This window comes from Monodon monoceros, unplaced genomic scaffold (assembly GCF_005190385.1).
Source record: "Monodon monoceros isolate NGI ecotype Baffin Bay Population unplaced genomic scaffold, NGI_Narwhal_1 Super_Scaffold_22, whole genome shotgun sequence".
Taxonomy (NCBI): domain Eukaryota; kingdom Metazoa; phylum Chordata; class Mammalia; order Artiodactyla; family Monodontidae; genus Monodon; species Monodon monoceros.
In genome coordinates, this window is record NW_021703779.1 from 71,975,072 (window position 1) to 71,992,745 (window position 17,674).

The following is a 17,674-nucleotide window of genomic DNA, read 5'->3' on the forward strand; positions in this document are numbered from 1 at the left end:
AGTGCACCAAACAAGAAAACAATATGCCAAGAGCTCCTTACTTAATACCTAGGGAAATTTTCATCTGAGTTTCTTTTAACAACTTCAATTTATCTTTTTCTCAAGAAATCTTCCGTTGTACTATCATTTAAAGGACACAGGAGACCAAGCTCAGCATTTTATTAAACCATATTATTAAGATTGCTCTCATTACATATACCTGTAAGCCCCTGATAAGCAAACCTAAAGGCTTATTTTAAGACTTTACCTTACTTGATGTCTCTGTTGGCATTTGACACTCACTGCTTCCTGACTCTTCATTTGACTGCCAGGGTACTACTGCCCTGGTTGTCTGCATACTTCTCTGATTATTATTCCTCAAACTCCTTCTGAAACACTTCCAACTCTGTCCACAACTTAAATGGTGCTGTTTTTTCAGGGTTCCATCTTGTTTGTGAATTTCAAATCTAATTTCAACTCATAGAAGTTTCTCTAGATCTAGGCCAGTGATTCTAGTAATCTACAGGATATCTGTACATTTGTATGTCTAGCAGGCCCCTTAAAGACCTATGTCATTATCTCTTCACTCCACCCTGCTCCTCTCCTGTATTCTGTATTAAAGTGAATGGTGCCATCTACCCAATCATCTAAAACTGAAGTCTGTGAGCACTAGGAGGCTCTTTTCTCTCCTTTACTACTCTCTCTAAATCTAATCATGCACAAAGTCATGTGTTATTAATTTTTTCCCTTAAATCTAGGGTGACCATCTCACCACAATTTGCTTGGGACAGTCTTGGTTTTAAAAGTGAAAGTCCCACATTCCAGGAACCCGCTCAGTTCTGGGAAAACTCAATCCCTCTGCCACGGACTAAATTCAGGTCTTCAGCATGTCCCTTCTAAATTATTACCAACTAATTCCTCTGCTACCTGTGTCTCTATTTCAGGCTTAACTGTCACACAGCTGCCAAAGTTATTATCTTAAAACCAAATATGATTTTATTGTTATCTAGCTTAAAAGACCATACTTGATCCTTATTACCAATAGGTCAAAGTCAAAATTCCTCAAGTAAGCATAATGTGAAGGATTTTAGCTCCCCTCATCTCTCCAGCTCTACAGCTTCATCTCTGGCTGATCTTAGGTTTGCACTCTATGTTCCAGCCATACCACATGTATGGTTTCTCAAGTATATGGTTCCAAAGCATTTATGGTTCCATGCCTGGAAAACTCCTAGTCATCCTAATATGTACTTTGAATATCACATTCATGAAGCCTTTCCCAAACCTTTAAGCAGAGGTAGTGCTCTATCCTCTGCCCTCCCAGCAGCACTATTATTGCCTTCATTCTTATACTAAGATATTATGTTATAATTATTTATCTACCTGACTATTGGTATGTATCTTCCACTTGATTTTTAATTCATCCAGATCAAGAACCCTCACTTATTCATTATTGTATCCTTAGTGCCAAGTACAATGCCTGCCACAGAGTGGTGGTCAACATATGTGTATATGTGCACATATGTGTGTTTATCTTTGAACCATTCTCTTACAACTGAGGAAAGTGATCAGTGCAATGTTTTCCAATAAAAATAGAGAATTCTCAAAATAAAGGCCTTCATTTCTTTCTCAGATCTGTTTTAAAATGGTATTTTTAAATGCTCATGAACATGTTTCTGAGGGTCTTTGCAATAGAAAAGTGCATCTGTGAGTAGAGATTAATTGTCAAAAAGTAACATGTTATGCTGAGAAAATGAGGTTTTAGCATGAACCCCTATCATAAAACAATATTATAGTGGTAACAGAAGTCTGGGCTACTATGACATAAACAATGTTGTTATAATAACATATGATGTGGAAACACTAGTAATGTAGTTTAATATTTGTGAATAAGATCATACAACAAAAGAAAAGTGAGATACTTCATAAAAGCAACAAATGTAATTGTGCAGTTATATAGTACTAACATTCATCACTGCAAGATTAGAGTGTGGACTTTGGTACTGTAATTTCAGAAAAAAGAGGTATCTGTTTTTCTTCCATAAATTTGCTCCTGTAATGTTAGGTTCTTACTTTAGTACAGAGATTCTGGATTGGACAATATCTAAACTTGTCTAGGGAAACTGTACTATGAGTACAGTATTTAATGATTATTTAAAAGCAGCCAACAATTCAGTTGCTAAAAAAAAATTCTGTGTGTGTGTGTTTTTAAATAACTAAAATGTATAATGGTGATTAAACAAATTTCTAAAATGATTCAGATATTATATGCACAATTTTCTAATACAAAACATATCTAAACAAGAATAGAAATTTTATTAAATATCATTTAATTATGTTTGATATTTTTAACTTCCTTGCAGAGTTTGGCCACACCAGGAGTTCCAAAGTCAAGCTACACTCAAAGAGAGAGACAACAAATTGGATACCCAATTTCTGAAGAGCCAGAAATCCCTTATAAGATAGGACGTGTGCAGACAAAACCCAACTATTAAACGTTTCCGGCAGAAAAAAATCTGTATATATATATAATTTATATATATAATATAATTTGATCATTTTCAAAGCATACTTGGAATATTTTTAGAAAACTATGGGTATGAGTTACCTATGCTATAAATTATACTTTACCTTTCTTTCTGTATTAATGCCATCAATTGTTATCTCTTTATATGTTTAACTTTTCCTTCCCCCAACCCTTCCTTCTATGACCACAGAGCGAAACTTTCACTTCCAATATCCAACTTCTTTAACCAGCAGGGATGGCAAATACTTGTTATCTCCAAAATTCAGCATAACACTTGCTTACTGATTTATGACATGTATCTTTATGAAGTACTCAGTGAAATGCATAGAAGGTTGATTGCAAATTGCTTATAGAGAATATTGAATACTTTTTAGTTACTGGATAAATCTATGGAATTGCACCAAAGCATTGGCATATAAATAATGAATTTTATTTGAAATGTGTGATTTGATTATAAATTAATTGCTTAAAATAAACTAAGAATTGCTAAATGATTTCTGTAACTGAGTGGTATTGTGGAATGATCCCAAGATCTGGGTTGCTCCTTCCCCTTTTCCTTTCTTCCCTTATTCCTACTTCTCTTCCTTCATCCCTCCTTTCTTTAAAAGGCACTTATTTCACACCAACTATGTGCCAAGCACTGGTTAGTTGCAAAGGTACGAAGATGAATCTGAGATAGTCCCTGGAGCTCAGACTGGTAGAAGAGACAGAAACAAAAAACACTTATTATCCAATGTTATCAATACAATGATAAAAATGTATACAAGGAAGTAGGAGTTCAAAGAACAATTAACCAAGCCTAGGGAGAAGTGTGATGATAATGGTGAAGGACGAAGGCCATAAAAGAAGGTGATGCCTAAGCTGTCATAAAAGATGAGTGGGAGTTAGCTTTATGAAGTGAGGTTGGGAGAGAGTTTTTGAGACAGAGGGAAAGCAAAAAGTGGAGAAATGAAAAACAACATGGAGTATGCAGGGAACTTCAAGTACTGCTGGCATGTAAAAGTGAGCAAGGGCATAAGATAAAAGATGAGGCTGAGGTGGTAGCCAAAAACTAGGTCATGGAGGATCTCATATGTCTTGTTAATGAGTTTAGACTAAATTTTATTGGTTATGGGGATCCTTTGAAGGGTTTTAAATAATCATAATCAGATTTTATGTTTAGATTGATCACTTTGATGGCTAAGTGGAGGATGGATTTAAAGGAGATGAGGGACTTCCCTGGTGGTCCTGTGGTTAAGACTCGGTGTTCCCAATGCAGGGGGCCCAGGTTTGATCACTGATTAGGGAACTAGATCCTGCATGATGCAACTAAAGATCCTGCATGCCGCAATGAAGATCTTGAATGCTACAACTAAGACCCATCACTGCCAAATAAATACATAAATGTTTTTTAAAAAATAAAGGAGACAAGATGAGAGGCAGAGCGACCAGTTAGAAGGTAGAGATGAGGAATCCTATCACTGTAGCAGTGAGAGAAATAGATTGAGAAGAAAGGCAGATTGAAGCAAATTCTAAGTAAACTGACAGGACATGGAGACTCATGAGATGTCACAGATGGGAGGAAGAAGTTATTATGATTGAAAGGATGTTGGGACTATTCAATGAGGTAGGTTGTTAACAGATCAACAGGTCAATGAGCAGACTGGGAGAGGGGTAAGAGAACAAAAGAGCTGGGAGGATAGAGGCAGATTAATGTCACTGTAAACTTGGATATCTCAAAAGCATTGAAAACTCAATATTTCTAAAAGTGAGCTCATCTATCTAGTTGCTCATATTAGTTTCCTATGGCCACTGTAACAAATCACCAAGAACTTAGTTGGTTTATAACACTAATTTACTGTCTTACAATTCTGCAGGTCAAAGTCTGAACATGACTCTCACTGGGCTAAAATTAAGGTATGGACATGGCTGTATTGCTCCTGCTCTAGGGGAAAATCTGTTCCCTTGCCTTTTCCAGCTTCTAAACTGCTCACATCTCTTTGCTTATGGTCCCAATCAAAGCCAGCAATGGTGGGTTGAGTCCTTCTCACATTGCATCACTCCAAATACCTCTTCTGCCTTTCTCTTCCACTTTTAAGAATTACATTGGATCCACCCAGATAAATCCAGGGTAATCTCCCTATCTTGACATTAGATGATTAGCATCCTTTGGTACATCTGCAACTTAAATTCCCCTTTACCATTTAAGGTAAAACCCGCAAGTTCTATGGATTATGACATGGACATGTTTGGGGGAAGGGCATTATTCTTACTATTGTATCATTCAAGACTTTGATCACAATAAAGGTTTTGTTGGCAAGAGGAAAGGAGAAAATGGGTACTGGAATGGCATCCAGAAGTGTCTGCCACATTCCTCCAATATAATTCTAACCCATGCAGCACCATTTTTCCCTCACAGAAAGGCAGATGGAGATGGGTTGATGGGGGATTGGCTTAGCTGTTTCTCCAGCTAAATTGTTATCCAGCAACTGGAGAGAAGGGAGTCATATGATTGTTCCAAAGTTGGGAAAGTTTTGCAAATTCCATGATCTCTAGTGTTGAATGTAGAAGCTGTTCAGAGCCTGTGGATGTAGTGGGAGGAAGAGAATGTAGAGGTCTTCTAGTCTAAGTTACAGTGAGGCTAGTTCTTCTTTAGAGTACCTAAAATCAATTTCTCCACTAAAACTAACATTATGGTAAGAGAGCAATTGTCCCCCCCCCAAATTTAAGATACATCACAAAGAAACTACAAAAGAAGAAAATTATAGTCCAGTATCATGGATGAACATAGATGCAAAAATCTTCAACAAAATATTAGTAAACCAAATTCAACAATACATTAAAAGGATCACACACCATGATTAAGCGGGATTTATCCCAGGGATGCAAGGATAGTTCAATATCTGCAAATAAATCAGTGTGATACACCACATTAACAAATTGAAGAATAAAAGTCATATGATCTTCATGAAGAACCTAAGGGCAAGACGGGAATAAAGATGCAGACCTACTAGAGAATGAACTTGAGGATATGGGGAGGGGGAAGGGTAAGCCGAGACAAAGTGAGAGAGTGGCATGGACATATATACACTACCAAACATAAAACAGATAGCTAGTGGGAAGCAGCCGCATAGCACAGGGAGATCAGCTCGGTGCTTTGTGACCACATAGAGGGGTGGGATAGGGAGGGTGGGAGGGAGGGAGATGCAAGAGGGAAGAGATATGGGGGCATATGTATATGTATAACTGATTCACTTTGTTATAAAGCAGAAACTAACACATCATTGTAAAGCAATTATACTCCAATAAAGATGTTAAAAAAATCATATGATCATCTCAATAGATGCAGGAAAAAGCATCTCACAAAATTCAACATCCATCTATGGTAAAAAAAAAACTCTCAACAAAGTGGTTATAGGGGGCGCATACCTCAATATAATAAAGGCCATATATGACAATCCCATAGTTAACATACTCAAGGGTAAAAAGCTGAAAGCATTTCCTCTAACATCAGGAAGAAGGCAAGGATGCCCACTCTTGCCACTTTTATCCAACATTGCATTGGTAGTCCTAGCCACAGCAACCAGAAAAGAAAAAAGAAATAAAAAGAATCCAAACTGGAAAGGAAGAAGGAAAACTGTCACTCTGCAGATGACATGATACCATATATAGAAAATCCTAAAAATACCATGAAAAAACTATTAGAACTAATAAATGAATTCAGTAAAGTTACAGGATACAAAATTAATGTAAAGAAATTTGTTGCATTTATACACTAACAATTAACTAACAGAAAGAGAAATTGATATTAGAGAAATGCAAATCAAAACTACAATGAAATACCACCTCACATCTGTCAGAATGCCTATCATCAAAAAGACAACAAATAACAAGTGTTGGCGAGGCTGTGGAAAAAGGGAATCCTCATGCGCTGTTGGTGGGACTGAAAATTAGTGCAGGCATTATGGAAAACAGTATGGAGTTTCCTCAAAAAAATAAAAATAGAACGGCCACGTGATCCAGCAATTTCACTTCTGGGTATTTATAACAATAAAACAAAAACAATAATTTGAAAAGACATATGAACTCAAATATTCATTACAGCATTATTTACAATAGCCAAGATATGGAATCAACATAAGTATCCAATGATAGAGGAATGGATAAAGAAACGTGATATTGTATGTATGTGTGTGTGTATATATATACATATATATATGCACAATTGAATATTACTCAGCCAAATATAAAATGAAATCTTGCCATTTGCAAAAATGTGGATACATCTGGATGGTATTATGCTAAGTGAGATAAGTCAGACAAAGACAAATACCCCATGATCCACTGAATACGTGGAATTTAAAAAACAAAACAAAACAAAATGAAAATAGACTAATAGATACAGAGAACAAATGGGTGGTTGCCAGAAGGGTGGGGGATGGGGAGTAGGCAAAATAGATGAAGGGGATTAAGAGGTACAAACCTCCAGTCATATAATAAATAGGTCACATTATGCTGTAATATGCAGCATAAGTAATATTGTCAAAAATACTGTAAAAACTTTATATGGGGACAAATACAAAGACTTATGGTGATCATTTCATGATGTATGCAAACATGAAGTCATTATGTAATACACCTGAAATCAACATATTTTACTTCATTTATATTTCAATAAAAAATACAAATCTAATATTACTTCTCTTCTTAAAGCCTTCAATATTGCTCCCTCTTCTCCCACGCAGTGAAGTGAAGAACAGCATTCCTGCAGAGGAAGGACCTTTAGATGATAATAAACCAAGTAAAAAAAAAAATTGAGAGAGAAGACCTTCAAGATGGCAGAATAGTAAGACGTGGAAATCACCTTCTTCCCCACAAATACATCAGAAATACATCTACATGTGGAACAACTCCTACAAAACACCTATTGGGGCTTTCCTGGTGGCGCAGTGGTTGAGAGTCTGCCTGCCGATGCAGGGGACACGGGTTCGTGCCCTGGTCCGGGAAGATCCCACATGCCGCGGAGCAGCTGGGCCCGTGAGCCAAGGCCACTGAGCCTGCGCGTCCAGAGCCTGTGCTCCGCAACGGAAGAGGCCACAACAGTGAGAGGCCCACATAGAGCAAAAAAAAAAAATTATGTCCTGCAAAATTACTAGGTTATATTTCTAGAAAGAAAACAATTTTCTTTCGTTTAGCAATAACATTCTATTGAAATATATTACAAGATGCTTTATATTTTCATGTTCCTAAAACAAAGCTGCATCCAATTTTGTAGTAGGCCACTATGAATGGATTTGAAAAGACTGGAACTTTCAACATTAGTAATGAAATCAGAGCATGTTTCGTCTTTTCAAAAAGTTCTTGAAACTCTGAAGTCCTGATAAGCTTGCCAGGATTTCCTTTCTGTGTTAGGTAAGATAAAGGTCCAGTTATGGTCCCCAAATGAGAGTCAAAATGTGCGTTAGAAGCCTGCAATTCACAGAATCGTTTTCCTTTTAAGAAAGCCGACATCTGGCAATAGCGTGTTTACTTTCCAAACACAGGACTGGAGAATATGTTCAGCTTTCTGATGGGAACCCCAAATTTTAACAGTTTAGTATCTGATTAGGTACATCCACTTGAAATCAGCTATAACACATGTATGTTATCTGTTTTTGAATGACATAATTAAAATGAAGCATTATACTATATATTAAATTACTTTCTTGCCTAAGGCTCCTTGAAACAAAACTAATTCTCACTGGTGAACTCATTACTGATACTGAGGAACTCCCTTGGTAGATGTAGTATTTGTAGAATAGTATTTCAATGCCCAGAGCCTTAGCTGAACAGATAATCAGATCTGTCACTATATTAACCTTAGGATATTTTCTCTGTCAACATTCAAAACTAGGTATTTAGACTGAGAGTAAAAGAATATATTCTTAAGTATAGGAATGAAGAAGGCACTGTACACTTTTATGTCTCTGGGACTAGAGGATAAATGCAGGCATGAATCATAGTTGGGAGTATACTGCCTAATGTTTTCAGATTACAAAATGAAAATGAATCATTCATTTTCTTTAATTTTTAATGGAGTATAGCTGCTTTACAATGTTCTGTTAGTTTCTACTGTACAGCAAAGTGAATCAGCTATATGTATACATATATCCCCTCTTTTTTGGATTTCCTTCCCATTTAGGTCACCGCAGATCACTGAGTAGAGTTCCCTGTGCTATACAGTAGGTTCACATTAGTTACCTATTTTATATATGGTAATGTGTATATGTCAATGACAATCTCCTAATTAATCCCATGCTCCCTTCCCCCTTGGTATCCATATGTTTATTCTCTATATCTGTGTCTCTATTTCTTCTTTGCAAATAAGTTCATCTATAACATTTTTTTAGAATTCACATATATGCATTAATATATGATATTTTTTTCGCTTTCTGACTTACTTCATTCTGCATGACAGTCTCTAGGTCCATCCACAACTCTACAAATGACCCAATTTCGTTTCCTTTTATGGCTGAGTAATATTCCATGTATATATGTACCACATCTTCTTTATCCATTCCTCTGTTGATGGACATTTAGGTTGCTTCCAAGTCCTGGCTATTGTAAATAGTGCTGCAGTGAATATGGGGGTGCATGTGTCTTTTTGAATTATGGTTTTCTCTGGGTATATGCCCAGGAGTGGGGTTGCTGGGTTATATGGTAGTTCTATTTTTAGTTTTTTAAGGAAACTCTATACCGTTCTCCATAGTGGTAGTCTCAATTTACATTACCACCAACAGTGCAAGAGGGTTCCCTTTTCTCCACACCCTCTCCAGCCTTTATTGTTGGTAGATTTTTTGATGATGGCCATTCTGACTGGTGTGAGGTGATTCCTCATTGCAGTTTTGATTTGCATTTCTCTAATTAGTGATGTTGAGCAGCTTTTCATGTACCTCTTGACCATCTGTATGTCTTCTTTGCAGAAATGTCTATTTAGCTCTTCTGCCCATTTTTGGATTGGGTTGTTTATCCTTTTGATATTGAGCTGCATGAGCTGTTTGCACATTTTGGAGATTAATCTTTGTCAGTTGTTTCTTTTGCAAATATTTCTCCCATACTGAGGGCTGTCTTTTCATGTTGTTTATGGTTTCCTTTGCTGTGCAAAAGCTTTTAAGTTTCATTAGGTCCCATTTGTTTATTTTTGTTTATATTTTCATTACTCTAGGAGGTGGGTCAAAAAAGATCTTGCTGCGATTTATGTCAAGAAGTATTCTATGTTTTCCGCTAAGAGTTTATAGTATCTGGCCTTACATTTAGGTCTTTAATCCACTTTGAGTTCATTTTTGTATATGGTGTTAAGGAGTGGTCTAATTTCATTCTTTTACATGTAGCAGTCCACTTTTCCGAGCACCACTTATTGAAGAGGCTGTCTTTTCTCCATTGTATATCCTTGCCTCCTTTATCAAAAATAAGGTGACCATATGTGCATGGGTTTATCTCTGGGCTTACTATCCTGTTCCATTGATCTATATATTTTTTTTGTGCCAGTACTATACTGTCTTGATGACTGTAGCTTTGTAGTATAGTCTGAAGTCAGAGAGCATGATTCCTCCAGCTCCGTTGTTCTTTCTCGATTGCTTTGGCTATTCGGGGTCTTCTGTGTTTCCATACAAATTGTGAAAATTTTGTTCTAGTTCTGTGGAAAATGCCATTGATAGTTTGCTAGAGATTACATTGAATCTGTAGATTACTTTGGGTAGTATAGTCATTTTCACAAACTTCATTCTTCCAATCCAAGAACATGGTATATCTCTCCATCTGTTTGTGTCATCTTTGATTTCTTTCATCAGTATCTTATAGTTTTCTGCATACGGGTCTTTTGTCTCCTTCAGTAGGTTTATTCCTAGGTATCTTATTCTTTTTGTTGCAATGGTAAATAGGAGAGTTTCCTTAATTTCTCTTTCACATTTTTCATCATTAGTGTATAGGAATGCAAGGGATTTATGTGCATTAATTTTGTATCCTGCTACTTTACCACATTCATTGATTAGCTCTAGTAGTTTTCTGGTAGCATCTTTAGGATTCTCTATGTATAGTATCATGTCATCTGCCAACAGTGACAGCTTTACTTCTTCTTTTCTGATTTAGATTCTTTTTATTTCTTTTTCTTCTCTGAGTGCAGTGGTTAGGACTCCCAAATCTTTGTTGAATAATAGTGGCAAGATTGGGCAACCTTGTCTTCCTCTGGATCTTAGAGGAAATGCTTTCAGTTTTTCACCACTGAGAATGATGTTTGCTGTGGGTGTATCATGTATGGTCTTTATTATATTGAGGTAGGTTCCTTCTAAGCCCTCTTTCTGGAGAGTTATTTTTTATCATAAATTGGTGTTGAATTTTGTCAAAAGCTTTTTCTGCATCTATTAAGAATTTCATATGTTTTTTATCCTTCAATTTTTAATATGGTGTATCACATTGATTGTTTGGTGTATGTTGAAGAATCCTTGCATCCCTGGGATAAATCCCACCTGATCATGGTGTATGACCCTTTTGATGTGTTGTTGGATTCGGTTTGCTAGTATTTTGTTGAGGATTTTTGCATCTATGTTCATCAGTGTTATTGGCCTGTAATTTTCTTTTTTGTGATACTTTTGTCTGAGCTTTATGATTTCTTTCCTTCCACTAACTTTGGGGGTTTTTTGTTCTCCTTTCTCTGGTTACTTTAGGTGTAAGGTTAGGTTGTTTATTTGAGATTTTTATTGTTTCTTGAAGTATGTTTTTATTGCTATAATATTCCCACTTAGAACTGCTTTTGCTGCATCCCATAGGTTTTGGGTCATCATGTTTTCATTGTGATTTGTTTCTAGGTATTTTTTGAATTCCCCTTTGATTTCTTCAGTGATCTCTTGGTTATTTAGTAGCATATTGTTTAACCTCCAAGTTTTGTGTCTTTTTACAGTTTTTTTCCTGTAATTGATTTCTAATTTCATAGCGTTGTGGACAGGAAAGATGCTTGATACGATTTCAATTTTCTTAAATTTACCAAGGCTTGATTTGTGACCCAAGATGTGATCTATCCTGAAGAATGTTCCATGTGCACTTGAGAAGAAAGTGTATTCTGCTACTTTTGGATGGAATGTCCTGTAAACATCAGTTAAGTCTATGTTGTCTAATGTGTCATTTAAGCCTTGTTTCCTTACTAATTTCTTGTCTGGATGACCTGTCCATTGGTGTAAGTGGGGTGTTAAAGCCCCCCTCTATTATTGTGTTACTGTTGATTTCCTCTTTTATGGCTGTTAGTATTTGCCTTATGTATTGAGGTGCTCCTATGTTGGATGCATAAATATTTACAATTGTTATATCTTCTTCTAGGATTGGTCCCTTGAACATTATGTAGTGTCCTTCTTTGTCTCTTGTAATGGTCTTTATTTTAAAGTCTACTTGCTCTGATATGAGAATTGCTACTCCTGTTTTTTTTTTCCATTTGCATGGAATATCTTTTTCCATCCCCACACTTTCAGTCTGTATGTGTCCTTAGGTCTGAAGTGGGTCTCTTTTAGACAGCATATATATGGTACTTGTTTTTGTATCCATTCAGCCAGTCTGTATCTCTTGTCTGGAGCACTTAATCCATTTACATTTAGGCTAATTATTGATATTTATGTTCCTATTGCCATTTTCTTAATTGTTGTGGGTTTGTTCTTGTAGGTCTTTTTCTTCTCCTGTGTTTCCTGTCTACAGAAGTTCCTTTAGCATTTGTTGTAAAGCTGGATTGGTGGTGCTGAATTCTCTTAGATTTTGCTTGTCTGGAAAGCTCTTGATTTTGCTCTCGAATCTGAATGAGATCCTTGCTGGGTAGAGTAATCTTGGTTGTAGGTTTTTCCCTTTCATCACTTTTAACATATCCTGCCCCTTCCTTCACACAACCTGCAGAGGTTGTGCTGAAAACTCAGCTGATAACCTTATGGGGATTCTCTTGTATGTTACTTGTTGCTTTTCCCTTGCTGCTTTTAATATTTTTTCTTTGTGTTTAATTTTTTTACTTTGATTAATATATGTCTTGGCATGTTTCTTCTTGGGTTTATCTGGTATGGGACTCTCTGTCCTTCCTGGACTTGATTGACTATTATTTTCCCATGTTAGGGAAGTAGTCTACTCTCATCTCTTGAAATATTTTCTCAGGCCTTTTCTCTTCTTCTTCTGGGACCCCTATAATTTGAATGTTGGTGCATTTAATATTGTCCCAGAGGTCTCCAAGACTGTCCTCATTTCTTTTCACTCATTTTTCTTTATTCTGCTCCATGGCAGTTATTTCCACCATTCTATTTTCCAGGTGGCTTATCCATTCTTCTGCCTCAGTTATTCTGCTTTTGATTCCGTCTAGTGTGTTTTTAATTTCAGTTATTGTGTTGTTCATCACTCTTCATTTGTTTTTTAGTTCTTCTAGGTCCTTGTTAAACATTTCTTGTATTTTCTCAATCTGTGCCTCCTTTCTATTTCAGAGATTTGGCATCACCTTTACTATAATTATTCTGAATTATTTTTCAGGTAGATTGCCTATTTCCTTTTCATTTATTTGGTTTTGTGGGTTTTTACCTTGCTCCTTCATCTGCAACATATTTCTCCGTCTTCTAATTTTCTCTAACTTGCTGTGTTCAAGTTCTCCTTTCCATGGGCTGCAGGGTCATAACTCCTCTCGCTTCTGGTGTCAGCCCCCAGTGGGTGAGGTTGGTCCACTGGCTTGTGTAGGCTTCCTGGTGGGAGGGACTGTTGCCTGAACTCTGGTGGGTGGAGCTGGATCTTGTCCCTCTGATGGGTAGGGTCATGTCTGGTGGTGTGTTTTGGGGTGTCTGTGAGCTTGGTACAACTTTAGGCAGCCTGTCTGTTGGGTGGTTTTGTGTTCCTGTCTTGCTTGTTGTTTGTCATGAGGTGTCCAGTACTGGAACTGCAGGCAGTTGGGTGGAGCCAGGTCTTGGATTGGAGATGGAGACCTCTGGGAGAACTCTGTCTGATTAATGTTCCCTGGGGCCAGAAATTATCTGATGGTCCAGTGTCCTGGACTTTGCACCCCCACCCCAGAAGCTCAGGCTCAACCCCAGGCTGGGGAACAAAGACCCTGCAAGCCACACATCATGGCAATAAACGGAAAAATATTGGGGTGGAGAAAACAAATGAAAAAAAACCAGAGAAACAAAATTGAAGACAAATAGCAAAGACAGAAGCAAACAAACAGCAATAAAAAAAACAGACAAACAAAACCACAGACAAATGGTGAAAGCAAAGCCAAACAAAAAAGCAAAGAAACACACACAAACACCAAAAAAAGAAACAAAAACAAAGTAAACAAAAAACAAGAGAACAACCAGACAAACAAAAGAACCCAAAATGAAATCAAACAATTAAAAACAAAACTAACAAAACCACAAAGGAAACAACAAAACTAAAGTGGAATGCAAACTGAAGAATAAAGCAAAGAAAACAAAACAAACACATAAAAACGATTTAATAAAAGATAAAAACAAAACAGAAGAAAAGAAAAAAGGAAAAAAACAGAATGAAAAAGCAAAGTAAAAATAGAAATATAAAACAATAACAATATATTAAAAGAGAATTTAATTTAAAAGAGAAAACAAAAAGAAAAAAGTGAACAAACCAGAAAAACCCCAGAAAACTAAATAAAAATTAAAAATAATTTAAGAAAACAAAACAATGCCAACAGCTGAATGAATCAAAACATAATAAAAATAATAGTAATAATAGTATTTCCCTGGAGTCTCAGCTGTCACTGTCCTTGCCCCTGTTGTGAGCCACAGCCCACCTCTGCCTCCCCCGGAGGCCCTCCAATGCCTCTAGGTTGGTCTCTGGATCTACTGTGGGCCCTGTGGGGACAGCTCAGACTCTGATCAGGCCCAACTCTTATGTGTGCTTGCCCCCAAAATCCACAACTGTCGGAGCTAGACTGGCTTCACTTGTGGGAACACTCTTCCATTCAGATACTCCATAGATGCAGTGTCTATCAAGCAGATCGCAGGCATTTAATGTGGCTTGTGCAGCTGAGGGAAAGATTTTCATTACTCTTCCTTAGTCACCCCGCCACTGGGGCTCAGCTGTAGTTTTAACCCCACCTCTGCATGTGGGCCACCCACAGGAGTCTGCTCCCAAGCTTGCCCTAGTGCACTCAGGTCTGCCCCATTGAGGACAGGTCATGGAGGTGGCGCGGCTTCCTGGGTCGCAGGAGCCCCAGTGGTGACAGGTGCATGGGTAAGCCAGCGGCCATGGGCACGAGTGATCCAGCCCTAGTGGGAGTCTTTTCTAGTACCTGGTGGCAGGCGTGCAAGGGCCAGCCTTGGTGGGGTCCTTTCCTGGTGCCTTGGGGGGCAGGGGTCAGCACGTGTTGAGAGAGAGGCCACAATGATGGCTCCACACACTGTGCGTCACTCAACAGTGGCGCCTTGCTTCCATGGCAGACCGGGTTTCCTCCACAAGCATTCCTTGTTGCAGATTTCCTCCCCCCTATCCCTTCGGTCTGTCTCCTCGCAGCCAACAGAAGTTCTCCCCCCAGGTTTGCTCTCCAATCCCCACACTACAGCTCTCAGCCAGCAGTGGACATGCACACCAGTGGATACATGTCCCAGCCTGAGGCACACAGAGCCATAGTACGGACTGTCTATGTAGTTCTCACTCTATCCTGCCTGCCACACACAGGCAATTTCACCCTCCTCTGACAGCCTCAGATGCTTCCCTTCTGTCCCAACTGATTTCCCTCTTGGTAATGGGGTTTCCCTGAATGCGGGAACCTCTCCTCTGCTTCAGCTCCCCCCGAGGTCTGCAAGTCCCATCCTGCTTCCTCTCCTCTTCTTTCTCCCTTCTTTCTTTCATCCTACCCTGTTATGTGGGGATCTTTATTGTCCTTTCCAGTGTCCAAGGTCTTCTGCTAGTGTTCAACTGGTGTTCTGTGAGAATTGTTCCATCTGTAGATATATTATTGATGCATTTGTGGAGAGAGATGAACTCCATGCCCTCCTACTCCTCTGCCATCTTGAAAACCCTGAAGCATTCTTTATGGAAATGATAACACTGGAAGAGAGAGAGACAGAGTTTGAGATTGATGGATTATATATTAATGTGAGTGTTTTTCTTGCTTTCCTCTGTAGGTTCACCTCTCTGAATAACACTAATGGCTAAAAGCTAATAAGTGCTTACTGTGTGCCAGCCACAGTGCTCAATGTTTTTATGTTATGTCACCACTTCATTAATGGGGAAACTTAAACATAGAAAATTTAAGTCACTTCTCTAATGTCATAGTCCTAAGTAGCTAAGGAAGGCTTTGAACTCAGATGTAACTCTAATGTCAGTGCTCTTAACTACTGTATTAATTTCTTGTGGCTGCTATAACAAATTACCACAAATTGGGCAACCTAAAACAGTAGGTATTTATTCTCTCACAGATATGGAATATAAAACCCTGAATTCAAAGTGTCAGCACTGTTGCTCTCCCACCAGAAGTTCTAGGGAAGTATCCATTCCCTACCTCTTCCAGCTTCTGATGGTTTTGTTGGCTTGTGACCACATCATGCTAATCTCCACCTCAGTATTCACATCATCTTCTCCTCTGTGTATGTCTCTGTCTCCTCTTCTGTCTCTTAACAGACAAGCAAGATCCTTAACTTAATCGCATATTTTGACATTTAAGTAATGTTCACAGGTTCCAGGGGTTAGGGATATAGTTTTGGGGGAGTCACCATTTAGCCCACTATAACTACTATGATACACGTTCTCTTATTCAGTTTCTTTTGTTCTCAAACATTGACTTTTTAGCAGGCATTTTAAATTTTATAACCAATATCCTCTTCATCTTTGCTAACAGAATCCCAGTTTTTTTTGGGTCATCTAAGTTTGTCCCTGTTTTTTCCAGCATCCCTTGCAGCTATTTCTGGCCAATGAAATTGAAGGGGGAGTATGATGGGGATAGGGTTCTGGGAAAGTTTTTGACTTCCTGATAAGAGGAGATGGACTTCCCTGGTCCTTCCACTACATCTAGCAATTCCACTCATGAGTATTTATCCAAGAGAAAGGAAAACTTATGTTCACACAAAACATATATATGAATAGAAGCTTTATTTGTAGTAGCCAAAACTGGGGGGGAAAAGCTGAATGTCCTTCAACTGGTGAATGGATAAACCATGATACATCCATATGATGTACTACTGTTCAGCAATAAAAAGAATGAGCTACTGATACATGCAACAACCTGGATGAATCTCCAAAGAATTATGTGTGAAAAATGTGAATCCCCAAATTTTCCAAACTATATGATTCCATTTTTATAACATTTTTGAAATGACTACATTTTAGAAATAGAGAGAATGTTCATGGTTGTCAGGGGTTGGGTTGCAGGAGGTAGAATAGAGTTTGCTGTGGTTATAAAAGAGCAACAAGAGGGATCCTTGTGGTGAAGGAATTATTCTGTACCTTGACTGTGGTGGTGGATACAGGAACCTACACATTTGATAACAGTGCATAGAATTAAATTCACATACACACACACACATGAATACAAATAAAACAGGGGAAATCTGAATAAGATTGATGAACTCTACTAATGTCAGTGTCCTGGTTGCTATATTGTACTATAGTTTTGCAAGGTGTTACCATTGGGGAAAACTGGGTAAAGGGTATATTGATTATTTATGTGTTATGTCTTACAACTACATGTGAATCTACACTATCCTAATAAAAAAGTTAATGTCATGATGGTATATTTGTAGAGTGCTAAGGAATACAACAGGAGGAAGTGCTTAAATCTGCCTTGGATGTGAGGAAAAGGGAAGACTTTGTATTGAAATAGATGCCTAAACTGAGTCTTGAAAAATGAGTAGGAGCACTCCAGGTAGATGGGGAATGTATATAGGGGATACTCCAGGAAGAGAGACTAGAAGGCAAAGAAACCTGAGACAGCATGCCAGACTGAGTGAGCTACAAGTAAGTGAAGTATGGCTGAAGCATAAAGAGCTTATGCATGAGATATCACTTTTCCTGAAATGTTCACCTTTGGTAGTAGTCAAAAGGAATCCCTGGAATTCAACACTATGATACATAAGGATTGAAAGAGAACCCTAGCATTCCTTGTTCTCCAAGAGTTAGGAGAAAGACATACCTCCTTCCGTGGTCTCCACCTTTACATTACATAAATGAAGAATTGGCCTCATATCTCTC